The 11,604-nt window shown below is 32.3% G+C and overlaps 1 long non-coding RNA gene across 1 annotated transcript; it reads left to right on the top strand.

Moving 5' to 3' along the window:
- The first annotated feature begins 6,876 nt into the window (after window positions 1-6,876).
- LOC134229145 (uncharacterized) lies at window positions 6,877-10,565 on the top strand. Its single transcript, XR_009984137.1, has 3 exons — window positions 6,877-7,076; window positions 7,379-7,509; window positions 10,187-10,565. It is a non-coding gene; the product is annotated as an uncharacterized LOC134229145 (long non-coding RNA).
- The last annotated feature ends 1,039 nt before the right edge of the window (window positions 10,566-11,604 follow it).

The raw sequence follows: 11,604 nt of genomic DNA, 5'->3' as shown, positions 1-11,604 counted from the left end.
TGGGTTCATAATAAAACACAAACTCTTCTTTAAGCACTCATGAAAGGCACATATTCGTACATACGTAGGGCAATAAGATTTTCAGTGTTTTAAAGGTGCGTACCTATGTATATTTCAAAATATTTTTGTAGTGAAAATCCTAGATATGCCTAAAACTTTCAAAGGCTAATATCTGTCTAACGCAGATTCAGTGAAAGTCTCATTAAATTCAATTAGTGGTTTAAAAAGAGTTGCGGATAAGAGATGGGTACCTTTACACGTAACAGACGAATGGACGAACAGATAGACGGACATTATGTTCACTATACATGTATACCCTCCCACATTTCAAGCGGGTACGGTATTATGAATGTGAAAATTTCAAATCTTGTAATTTTTTATTACGACATAATAAATACAGACTGAAAAAATATCACGGCGAACCTTTTTAAATCTGAATTTGCTCAAAACGAAATTAAATTTTTAATGCACTGTCTTATGTACTCTGACGATCGGATCGGTCAGAAATTTTCGAAAACACTGGTTGTTACCAAATGCTTGCAAATACAGATGTAACTTGTTTCAAATTACGCTCAACAGTTTGCAAAATGTTTTGTATTCCTATAGTTTACATTAAGACGATCACCCTTTTTCAGAAAATTTGAAAAAATAATTGTACTTATATGGCACACGATTTTTCAATAGCTTGTTTTGGTAGACATTTTCGTTTTTAAAAAATCGTGATTTCTGTATACTCTCAATATCCATCATCAAACTCGAAATATGCTACAAAATTTTGGAAATGACAAAGCTACGAAAGTAAAACGAAAACAAAGAGATACATGTAATTATTACTGGAATGTTCCGATATGTTAATGATTTAAGGGAAGAACTAGAGGTCTACAAACGTTTGCGGAATTTCGATGATTCACCCGCCTTTCCTTGCTTGAATTTCGTTTTGTTTTTTTTTTTTTATCGAAAGCATAAGGAACATGAAAAAAGCAATTACGCTTACATCTCTAAATTTCTTACACAATCTTCTTCCTTATATACATTTTTTTTTATTTTTGTCCCCAATTTTTAAACATTTTTAAATATCCCCATTAAATCACCCGCATCTAGGGTAAATTTTGTTGGTGCTCATCAGCTGGGTCTAAACAAGCTTAGACCACGACGGATGTTGTGAGCTTTGTCAGCCGCAAGGGTCATCTTATTTTTCATGTCGCGTGAGTTCGAATTTCTTGTAAAATCCAAACATGTTCACATGGCACTTTCATCCGCAAATTTCTAAAATCTGAATATACATTTAAAAGAGGATTTAATGGATATATTAAATGTTTTTAAGCCTTTGCAAAGATAATCTTTATTCATACCGACATAAGATGCAATATCCATAATATGCAATATCTATATCCTGTACAAGACTTCTATTCTCCATTTCAAAAAGGTGAGTTATTTCCCCTGAAGGAAACTCCTTTACTGTGTCTAATACGCATGCGCTATAAAGAAAGTGTATGTTCATGGTGTAATGCCTCTGTCATACGACAAACTGTAATTGTGTTTGTGAATAAAAAGAAATCTAACTATTTCGTAATTTTTTGAATTGCTCAGTCAAAGAATCTTTCTGGATTTGTATTAATCTGTATACTAGTATAATAAGGCGTTGTGTGACCCCCCCCCCCCCCTTCTTACAAAAGAAAAATCGAACCAGATTACTGATAAAATGCTGATACATATTCGAATAGGCCTATTTTTTTTTGGGGGGGGGGGGTTAAATAAAAGCTAAATTTCATTTTCGGTAGTGGATGTTCTGCAGACGGATAGTCATTGTTTACAAAATGTGCAGAACAAATATAAGATTTTTTGTTTTACGAATTAATCTAGCCCTCTGCAGCAATATTTTCTTCTCCGCATCTCTAGGAATGTTTTGGAGACTGATGACATGCATCGTCTCAAGCAACGGTCCGGAGTCCGCATATGGGAGAGGATCGTATATTTTGGCCGTGGTTTGCGACGATGGATGACATGTCCATCTACAGTTTTACCTCTGAAACTGCTGCATATACAGCAGTATAGTTCATCTTGCGCGACCGATATCAAGAAACTGCGTTTTTGCTCGATTATATGTCATAACATAGTTTACTTAGAAGAACATTTTTGGTGACAATTAAAGGCCTATTTCATATGAATTAATGGTGTTTCTAGAAATTTATATTTGTAAAATAATTTATTCAATTTTTCGTATTAAAACTTTGAATGGAATTCCAAATGAGTAATTTAATCTCAGACCAATTGAAATAGCTGAACGGAACTGAACTGAATTCGTGTTAAATATGTCGAATAAAATTTGAGCTGTATTTAATCAAAGTTTTAGTGCAGGATCTAAGTGAAAGTATATTCCTGAGTATAATTGACTTAAAATTTTGTTTTAGATCAGAGAATTGACAGCAGAAACACGAAATTGATATAATAATATCTGAGCGTATTTCACGTCCATACGGAAAGCATTCTTTTCGTAAAGTGTTATGTTTTTAAATTATATTGAATTCACAATTAATAATTCTAATGATTTTTAATTTCCACAACTTTGGTTTATATTCATCTGTTCAACCCATTTACACGTTCGTTCTCTGAGCATGCAGTACGCACGAAACCCTCATCAAATTAGCATGAAAGTCGATTTGAAACATTCTTATGGTCAGGTGTAAGTTCAAGTGTGTAACACACTCAACTGACATGCGCGGATCTATAGGGGGGGGGGGGGTCGGCGGGGTCAGGACCCCCCTGGAATTTATCAGGTTAAAAAAATGTATATACTAAAACAAGAAAAAAGTTACCATGCACCCCCCTTGGAAAACGCAGACCCCTCTGGTAATATATTTGAAATGGGTATGTAAGGTGAAAGATTTGAGGCAACAACAAAAGTCACCACTATATCCCCCCCACCCCCCACGAAATAGGTTTTTGTTTTGACTGTGGTGGCCCCCCCCCCCCCCTGGAAAAAAATTATGGATCCGCGCCTGACTGACATCCAGCGAAATTCATCTTCCCGGTTTCACCACGACGCGTATTATTAACTTACATGTATTTTGTAAATTATCCTTTTTTAGACATAAATAAGACGAATCCCGTAGATGATAAGATTTTAAGAAAAAATACAATTTTCAGACGAGGAAACACATATGGACCTCTTATAAGTACGATACAACTGCATCTGATCATTACACGTCGGAATCTAAATGATTCCTTATTATAACTTCAAGAAACCCACAAACTTTTAAAGGAAATGATTGTACAATGAAGAAAATCAGTAACATGTACATGTACTTTTTATAAAGATATGACGTTTCTCTCGTTTTCAAGTACCTATAAGTATTAGTAAGAGTAGATTTGTGAATAATATGCATAGTTGAGCTTGATAAAATCATCAAATGCATCACTGCTCAACATTATTATCTTTCTATAACAATACTTTATATCGCGATTACTCAACTTAGCGGAACTCTTTCGCGATGGAGGTAGGAAACGTCTGTTGGATGGGGTCAAATGTGCTATTGAATACAATGCAAGATCGGTTATTGTAGAGTTTATAAATAAGGATAGATAAGTAAAAAAATCCTTTTGGAATACCTTGCTTAAAAGTCGCTGAACAAGCTTAATTAATTTTTGAGACCAGCTAATCCCAAAATGTGACATTTTTAACGATATTTTTAACTCAGCGGGCTTTTCTCATTAAATTTTTATTGATAATCGTCACATTTTAAAGCCATTCAATATTCTAAACTTTCCTTAGTTGACAATCTACTACACCTGTATTTGGAGTCCAATTCTTGGCAATACATTGCACCTTCGGCATTAAAATGATCGATGTGTCCCCAAAATCTAGAGCTTTCTCGACTCTCCCGCAAAAGAGCGGCGGTAAGTTAAGACAACTGCGAGGTACTCGCGATATTACGTATTCGTAAATTTTAACAATAAATATCGTTCATTTATTTATGCACGCTTGTATCTATAGAGAAACAACCTGTCCCACCTCCATGCTGAAATGGATACTTTTCGCGCTTCTATCGTAGGAGAAGTGCAATCTCGAAACTTGCGTATTGTATCCTTAACCTGCCACAAAACTTCTATGAAACTGCAACAGCGGGTAAGAATAGAGAGGGGGAAAACCACATTGACCACATGTATGATATAATATTTAATTAAATCATAGTTTTATCACCAGTGTGCATTAATTCGTGATTTATTGTAACATTCTTGATATTCTACAACGCATCCTTGATCGATTATCAGAGCAATCATGGTTACTTTGCGCAGAAAAATAAAGCTCATTTCAATCAAAAATCAAATTGTCTCAAGAAAAACGTTTTTTTTGTCTGAACGAAAGCTAACTTAATTTGTCCTAAAACTATTTAAAATTGTCCTATCAAAATGTCTTATTTCTTCAAAGACATAACTTCCATATAACTACATGTATTTCCGAAAAATATCCGAAAAAAAAGCGCTGGTGCATTTTATTTCTGGAAATCTGAATATAGCATTTCCGACAATTTTTCTTTTCATTTTCGACAATTTTTCTTTTCATTTCTGATATATATTTATTTCACTTTTCATTTCCGAAATTTTTGCAAGGTACCTCTTGAGCAACTTAATGTTAATAAAGTAGGAGGAAATCAAATTTTAAAATTAATTTATTTCTGTATTTCAAAATAATTTTCTCAAAATATTAACAGATTAAAAACAAATAAAAAATCTGTTGTAAATATAGATCTGTCATGAAGCACCAAGTCTAAATGAGCATGCATTTGTAAGAATAACATTCAGTGTTCATAAAATTGTCAACGACTGTACCGAACTTATGTCCAAGAATATGATATACTATAATTTATTCTTTAAAAATTTTCATCAGTGAATTATTCAATCCTACTTTCATTACCGAAAAGCAATACCTTAAAGATGTCGAAGATGAAAACTTTAAAATGTTGGGGGGGGGACTAAAAATTGTCGGAAATGAAAAGTTGAAAGTTTAAAAAAGTTCCGGAAATGAAATGCAACCAAAAAAAAAAACATTTTATTTTTTTTAACAGGTAATGTATATCTAATTAGTCTCAACTTCTTTTTTATAGGACTCTGGGGTTTATTCTGCCACGCCTTCGACCAAAATTAGTCAATTTATTGTATATCAATTCTGGCATATTTTGTTTGTTTGTATCATACAGACATACAGAACCAAGTCGAGGTAAAAAAAAAAAAGTCATCGTAGAGGGGATACTTTATCGGTAGAAGAATATTTTAAAGAACGGGAACCTAAATAGAAGATTAATTTAATTTAAACAATATTTTATTCACTGGTGTTATTGTGAATAGGATTGAACAGCAGGCGCAGCCTATTTTAGCCCTCTCCCTGAAAAATAGAAGATTGAGTTTTACATTTTTCTATCACGTAGTTTACAATAAATACGAGTTATAATTTTTTTTTAATATTTTGCAATAAATACTTTTAAATTCCATTTTCACTTACTTGGCAAACATTAAGTTGCCGGACAGGTAAATTCCGAAATTGAAAAAAAAAAACAATATGTCGGAAATGAAAAGAAAAAATGTCGGAAATGAAAAAAAAAAATGTTTGAAATGCTATGCAGGTTTCAGGAAATGAAATGCAGCAATTTGGTTTGAGAAATATCCATAATTTTGATATAGAAAACATTTAAAGATAATACTAATCATAGAACTAGAGGCGCAATGGTCATATGGACATAGACAAGATCACTGGTTTGATGTGTAAAATTGTTGTCTCATATCTTTATAATAAAATATGAAATTAACCAAGGTAAGAGTGCCCTGGAGATAAAAATTGATCATTTGATGTGGCATTTTGATCAAAACTCATTACGACAAGGTCAAATCACGCGGATCAGAGAAGCATCAGGAAGCACAAAACTTTTCTTTTATTGGAAGAGCAAGGCAACAAAAAACTATAGTCACGTAAATAAAATATTTTGATATTTGGACTTAGAATATATTTTTCGTATTTAATTTTAATACGACTAGACAACATTCGATCATTCTGTTTTTACATTTCCCAAGACTAATGCCAGTGGATTGGAGGAATAACTTTTGACAAGATATTTAAAATTATGTTTTTTAAGGTAATTTTAATCTTAAATTTCTACTGATTTGTTAATAAGCAGCATTTCTCTTCCTTCTCCTATCAATCGGCAATCAAAAGATATTTTTTATTTTCAGTAGTATGCTTTTACGTTAGTAACTGCTGATTTGTTAAATTGCACTTTATTGTACATGAAATTTGTGGAGGGACAATACGCACCAAAAGTGATTTTCTGTACTTTTATCGCAGGGACGTAGCATCGTTTTTTTGAAAGTGTGTGTGTGTGGGGGGGGGGGGGGGGGGGTAGGCGAGGGTGTGTGTGTGTGAGGGACGGTGTCTGTAATGGGGGATTTACTACGCTGAGTCTGATATTCATGATATTATGAAATACATACATGCAGGAATAGCTAGAAATTTTTTAATATCAAAATTCAAAAGAAAATCCTATTCCTGAGAGGGTGTGTGTGAGGGAGGGTGTCTGTGATGGGGGATTTACTACGCTGAGTCAGATATTCATGATATTACGAAATACATACATGCAGGAATCGAGTTACAGCCTTAGATCACATATCAAAATAATTACCGGTAGTACTTCCTGGTGGTGTTAGGAATACACGTGTGCATTCTTACAGTGAACCACCAATAATAAACAGACATGAGAAATGAGCTGAATCATTATAAGAGAAAATGGAACAAAAATCAAACTTTTATTCAAATCTCCTTTGGGTTGCAGCAAAAGTGTTATATAATTTAACTAATTGTAGTTCGTTAAGGTTCATACATATGAACGGTTTGTTTTGTGATACAGAGTATGCGGGATATTGAGGACGTATATTACAAACCTTGGACTTCTCAGTACATTTACAAAGAAGTCAATCTATCCATGATATTACGCAGCATTAGTTACTGAAAAGGAGTTTGAAACACCCTTGTGACGAATCTAAATATTTTTCTCAACATTGAAGCAACAATAGTCTTGGATAACTTGGTAAGTCTGAAGTTAAGTATTTCATTCCTATATTTCAAAAAAATAGATAATGGATTTATTAAAAAACAAATAAAATAACGATTGAAGAATAAAGATTTAAAATTGTTACAAATTAGTTCCAGTCTTACTACAAGAACAGGTACTTATTTTTACAATAGCTAGATCATGTAGATATACACTGAGTATATAATACGTATGTTTACACGTAAAAACACTTTTTTCAGGTGCTCTGCACGACTTATTTTAAGCTGTATACAATCTGGGTGCACCATGTATCTTAACCTCTTATTTTTCCTGCAAAGTTTTAGGGAAAGAAAACTGGCCTGAGTTTGTTTTTTGTCTGGAAATCTGGATCTTTTCCTTAGGAAAAAATTCCACTACAGTCTAGAAGTTTAGGTAGAAAAGCTTTCCGTTTTGGATTTCTTGCAATCAGGTAAGACTTTTTGGTTTCTATAGTTAACCGAAACTAGGACAGACAGAATAATAAATATTAGTACGTAGCACCTAAATATACATTAAATGTACACCTACTTGCAGTTGGTACAGGTTTCAAAAAAGGACGGTGTAAACAGAAGTCTGTCTTAAATCTTTCTCCGTAAACACAGTTTCTTTACATGTCTACCATTTTCAACATTCAGATACATTGTAAGTTGAAAGCCCTTTCATGTTAATGTCTTGTTCATATAAAGATCTAATATCTACATGTATTTGTGACGGATGTTACAAGACATTACATGTATTATACACATTTTCGTTTACTAGAAGACTACAATTTGCATTTTAAGTATTGTCAAGTTTCAATTAAATTAATCGAACTTGTGCATCTTTGGTTCATGCAATTATCGATACTCCTCAGACCAATTTAAGGTTCAAGTCATACTTCCACACTTGATTTCAATTAATTTTTTTGTGTTAAAATAAATATGAATACCAAATTTTTAAAACTGCAACACAATTAAAACAAGCACATTAAAAAAAAAACGAGGAAGCCTTTTACAAAAGCCACGTATACGTTACAGTTTATCAAAGAGTGACATAATTTCAATTCTAAAATTTGAAGTTAGCTATAAACTTTATGTTCAAGGAAAAATTTGTTTTTCATGCCCGTTCAATCTGTGAGAATATTAACACTAAATTAGCCAACCCAGATGATTTCCAAAATAGTTTCAAAGCTAAGAAAGGTCTTTGTATGATCAATTGCAGACTATTTGTCATGGTTAAATTGCCATTATTGATTAGCGAACAGCTTCCCTTGATCGTTCTATGACCAGCACGCATAAAATATAATCTGCATCCTTGAGTATTACAAGATACTCGCAGTGGGTGGTGGCGGAGAAAAGTTTGATTTGTAGTTAATGTCTGTTTAATATGCCATGTTGTTTTATAACAAGACTTTAAATACCCGTTACTAACTATACGTTTTCAAAATATTACTAAAACACTTCTGAACTGAGAGAGAGAGATCTTTTGGCAAAAATTAAAAAGAAATATAACATAACTTTTTCTCTAAAAATAATTTATTATTTTTTGTAGGATAGGGTTATATATTACTACATGTAGCAATGTGTGCCTTTATTTTATCTATATAAATATTTTATCTATTTAAAATAAACGATTCAAAGCTCTACTATACAAGCTTTTAGCGAGACAAAAAATAGATAATATTTAAAAAAAAATACAAAATGAATATATAAATAAAAACAGGAACATTTTTTTTCATCTACAACAATAAGCAGATAAGTTTACTTAACCCTTTACTGATATAATTTTTTAATACCATTAACTTCTGTTTCCTTAAACTTTCAGGAAAAAAACTAAAGCATCTAATAAGTGGAGTAAAATTTATGTTCTTACAGATGAATTTTTTGTTTTAAATGTCAGTGGGAATGAGAGTTATGGCTCAGAGGGGTTTTCACTTAAAGGGAAAAAATACATTCTTTGCACCGAGAAATGGCGTTTTTACCCACATTGGAAATTTAACCCGCTGGTCCATAATGGTATATGTTTTGCAGGGTCAATTAACAATTCTGGATCCCCTCATCTTTTAAGACTGAAACAGTAATTACTGTGTCTATCTACATATTCGATAAAAGATATTGATAAGACTTTATATTTCTTCTAGGATAATATATTTCTAAACATATTTTGGTTTAAGGACAGATGATACAAACCAAAAATGGATGTCTGGATTGGTATATATTTTTTGGTCTAATTTCATTGCAAATGATGCAAATAATAAATTTCTAGAAAATAAAGAAATTTTAAACCTTCTCTAATGTTCAAAAGTATGCCCTTCTGAAACCATCCTTATTAATCTAATCAATTCCATTTTTGTGCAAATTTGAATAAAAAGTTAAAAACTACGCGGTGAAAGTTATTCAATTTACACATTCAAATTACACATGACCCAACTTGCTTTTTTCAAAATCTTTGACAAAAGTTTGTATCATCTGTCCTTAAAGTAGGACTCCAAGCAATTTGCCCATTCTTTGAACTTTTCTTTTTAATCAGTTCGGTCGATTTTACTTGAGAAAATTACCTTCTTAAAATATCTTTTATTCAACACAAATAATCGCTTAATATGTTGATGATGTTAGGAATAAACAAGGCTTTATTTACATTGTAAGTAGAATTAAACTTAATGTACATGAATCTCTATATCATGTGTCCATCAAAGAAAATGCTTACCAGTTTATTATCTTTGTAGATTATCTGCTGAAAAAACGAATTAGTCTTTAAAAAATATATTTTCATACAACGTTAACGTTATGTTTGTGAAATTTATTCATCGTGTAAGTACATGTAAACTATTTCATTAAAATCAGGTTTTGAACGTAGCTATGTTAATAATTTGATATGCGTTTTAAAATAAAGAATTAATTTGACTTTGCACATTCCGTAGTTATTAAAGGAGCATCCTCAAAACCCTTTTTATCATGACCGATATGTAAATGATATGCAGATTTATCATTTCTGAAAAAAAGCATGCACGGAAGAGATTGACCTAGTATCTTTTTGAATTAATAGGCGTGCTCAGAACATTACGTATTATATACATGTATGTAAAACTTATTCATGCTGAATTTTACATGTAAAATAACTCATTTTAGGTACATAAGAGTGCATCAGTGATTTCTCTCTATTGGATACGCACGAAGCTTCTAGATGCAGCGTTTTCTGTGATTGGAAAAATATATGACAACAAAGATGCTCCACTACATACCAAAGTTTTGAATGCTGCAGTAACTGTGCAAGGATACCATAGGATCTGTCCCTGCGTGTTTAGTCTAATATACCACTATTCAATTCATCCACACGTTCAAAATGAAGGCGAGGGCAATACCTGTGCACTCGAAACCATCTCATCAAACCTTATTCACATCAATTTCAACGTAGCTATTTATGTAAAAACTATATGTATATAGAACTGTATTTAGCCTTCCAGTGCCTTCGGATATTGATCTTGTCTCACAAGAGCTGCGTATATCTTTTTAGAACAAAATACGTGGAGTATTTTATTTTTCTCACAAAAAACTGTAAGGAACCTACTAAAAGAATGTACATAGAATAGCTTAGCCTCCAAGAAGAAAAGTTTCACTCTGGAGCTAGTATTCTTTTCTTAGTAGAACTGAATAAAGCCCTCTAGAGAAATATTACTCCACAGTTTTTCAAATGATAATTGTACTAAGCCGTCTAGAGGAATATTATAACAGCATAGTTCACATTTTGTATTACAAGAACTCTACGTAGAATTCAAAAGAATATTACTCATTTGTTCATATTTCATCTAATTAGGAATGTACAAAGTCTCCTAGTGGTGTTGTATTAGAAATGTATGTAAATTTCGAGAGGAACACACCTTCGTAGTTCTGATTTTGTCTTATAAGAAATGAACATAGCTTTCTAGAGGAATATAACTCCGTAGTTCAGATTTTGCCCTATCAGAAATGTACATAGCATCATGGAGGAATATTCCCCCGTAGTTCAGATTTTGCCCTAATGGCTATTAGAAATGCACATAGACCTCTAGAGGAATATTCCTCCGTAGTTCATATTTTGTCTTAATAGAGATTAACATAGCCTCCTAGAGGAATATTACTCTGTAATTCAGATATTGTCTTTTTTGAGAATGAAGTACATATAGTCTCATAAAGGAATAATACTCCGTAATTTTCTTATTTAGAACTGTACAAACTCCTACGATAGTGCAATTTGTCCTTCATAGAACTGTGCATACATAACCTCCTGGAGGAATATTACTATGTAGAAAAGACTTTGTTTACCTCCACTTATGCTGAGTTTTCACCTCGCATTCTAGATGTCTTTTTACAACTACACAAATTCTATCAGATATATTATTTACTCTGTAGTTAATTTTCGTTTTGTAGAGGATGTAAATAAGATTTTGTTTCATTTGTGTCATAATAACCTTTTTGAGGAACCCCGTATATATTTTGTTTTATTGGAATTGCAGTCTTTAAGAGAAATATTACTTTTTGGATGAAATTTTGTCTTTTTAGAGCTCCTC

The sequence above is a fragment of the Saccostrea cucullata genome, unplaced genomic scaffold, assembly GCF_032062105.1.
Source record: "Saccostrea cucullata isolate Sc308-1 unplaced genomic scaffold, CSIRO_AGI_Scuc_v1 ctg3286, whole genome shotgun sequence".
NCBI classification, from domain to species: domain Eukaryota; kingdom Metazoa; phylum Mollusca; class Bivalvia; order Ostreida; family Ostreidae; genus Saccostrea; species Saccostrea cuccullata.
The sequence above is the reverse complement of the archived record's forward strand: the minus strand, read 5'-3'. Positions and strand labels throughout refer to the sequence as shown.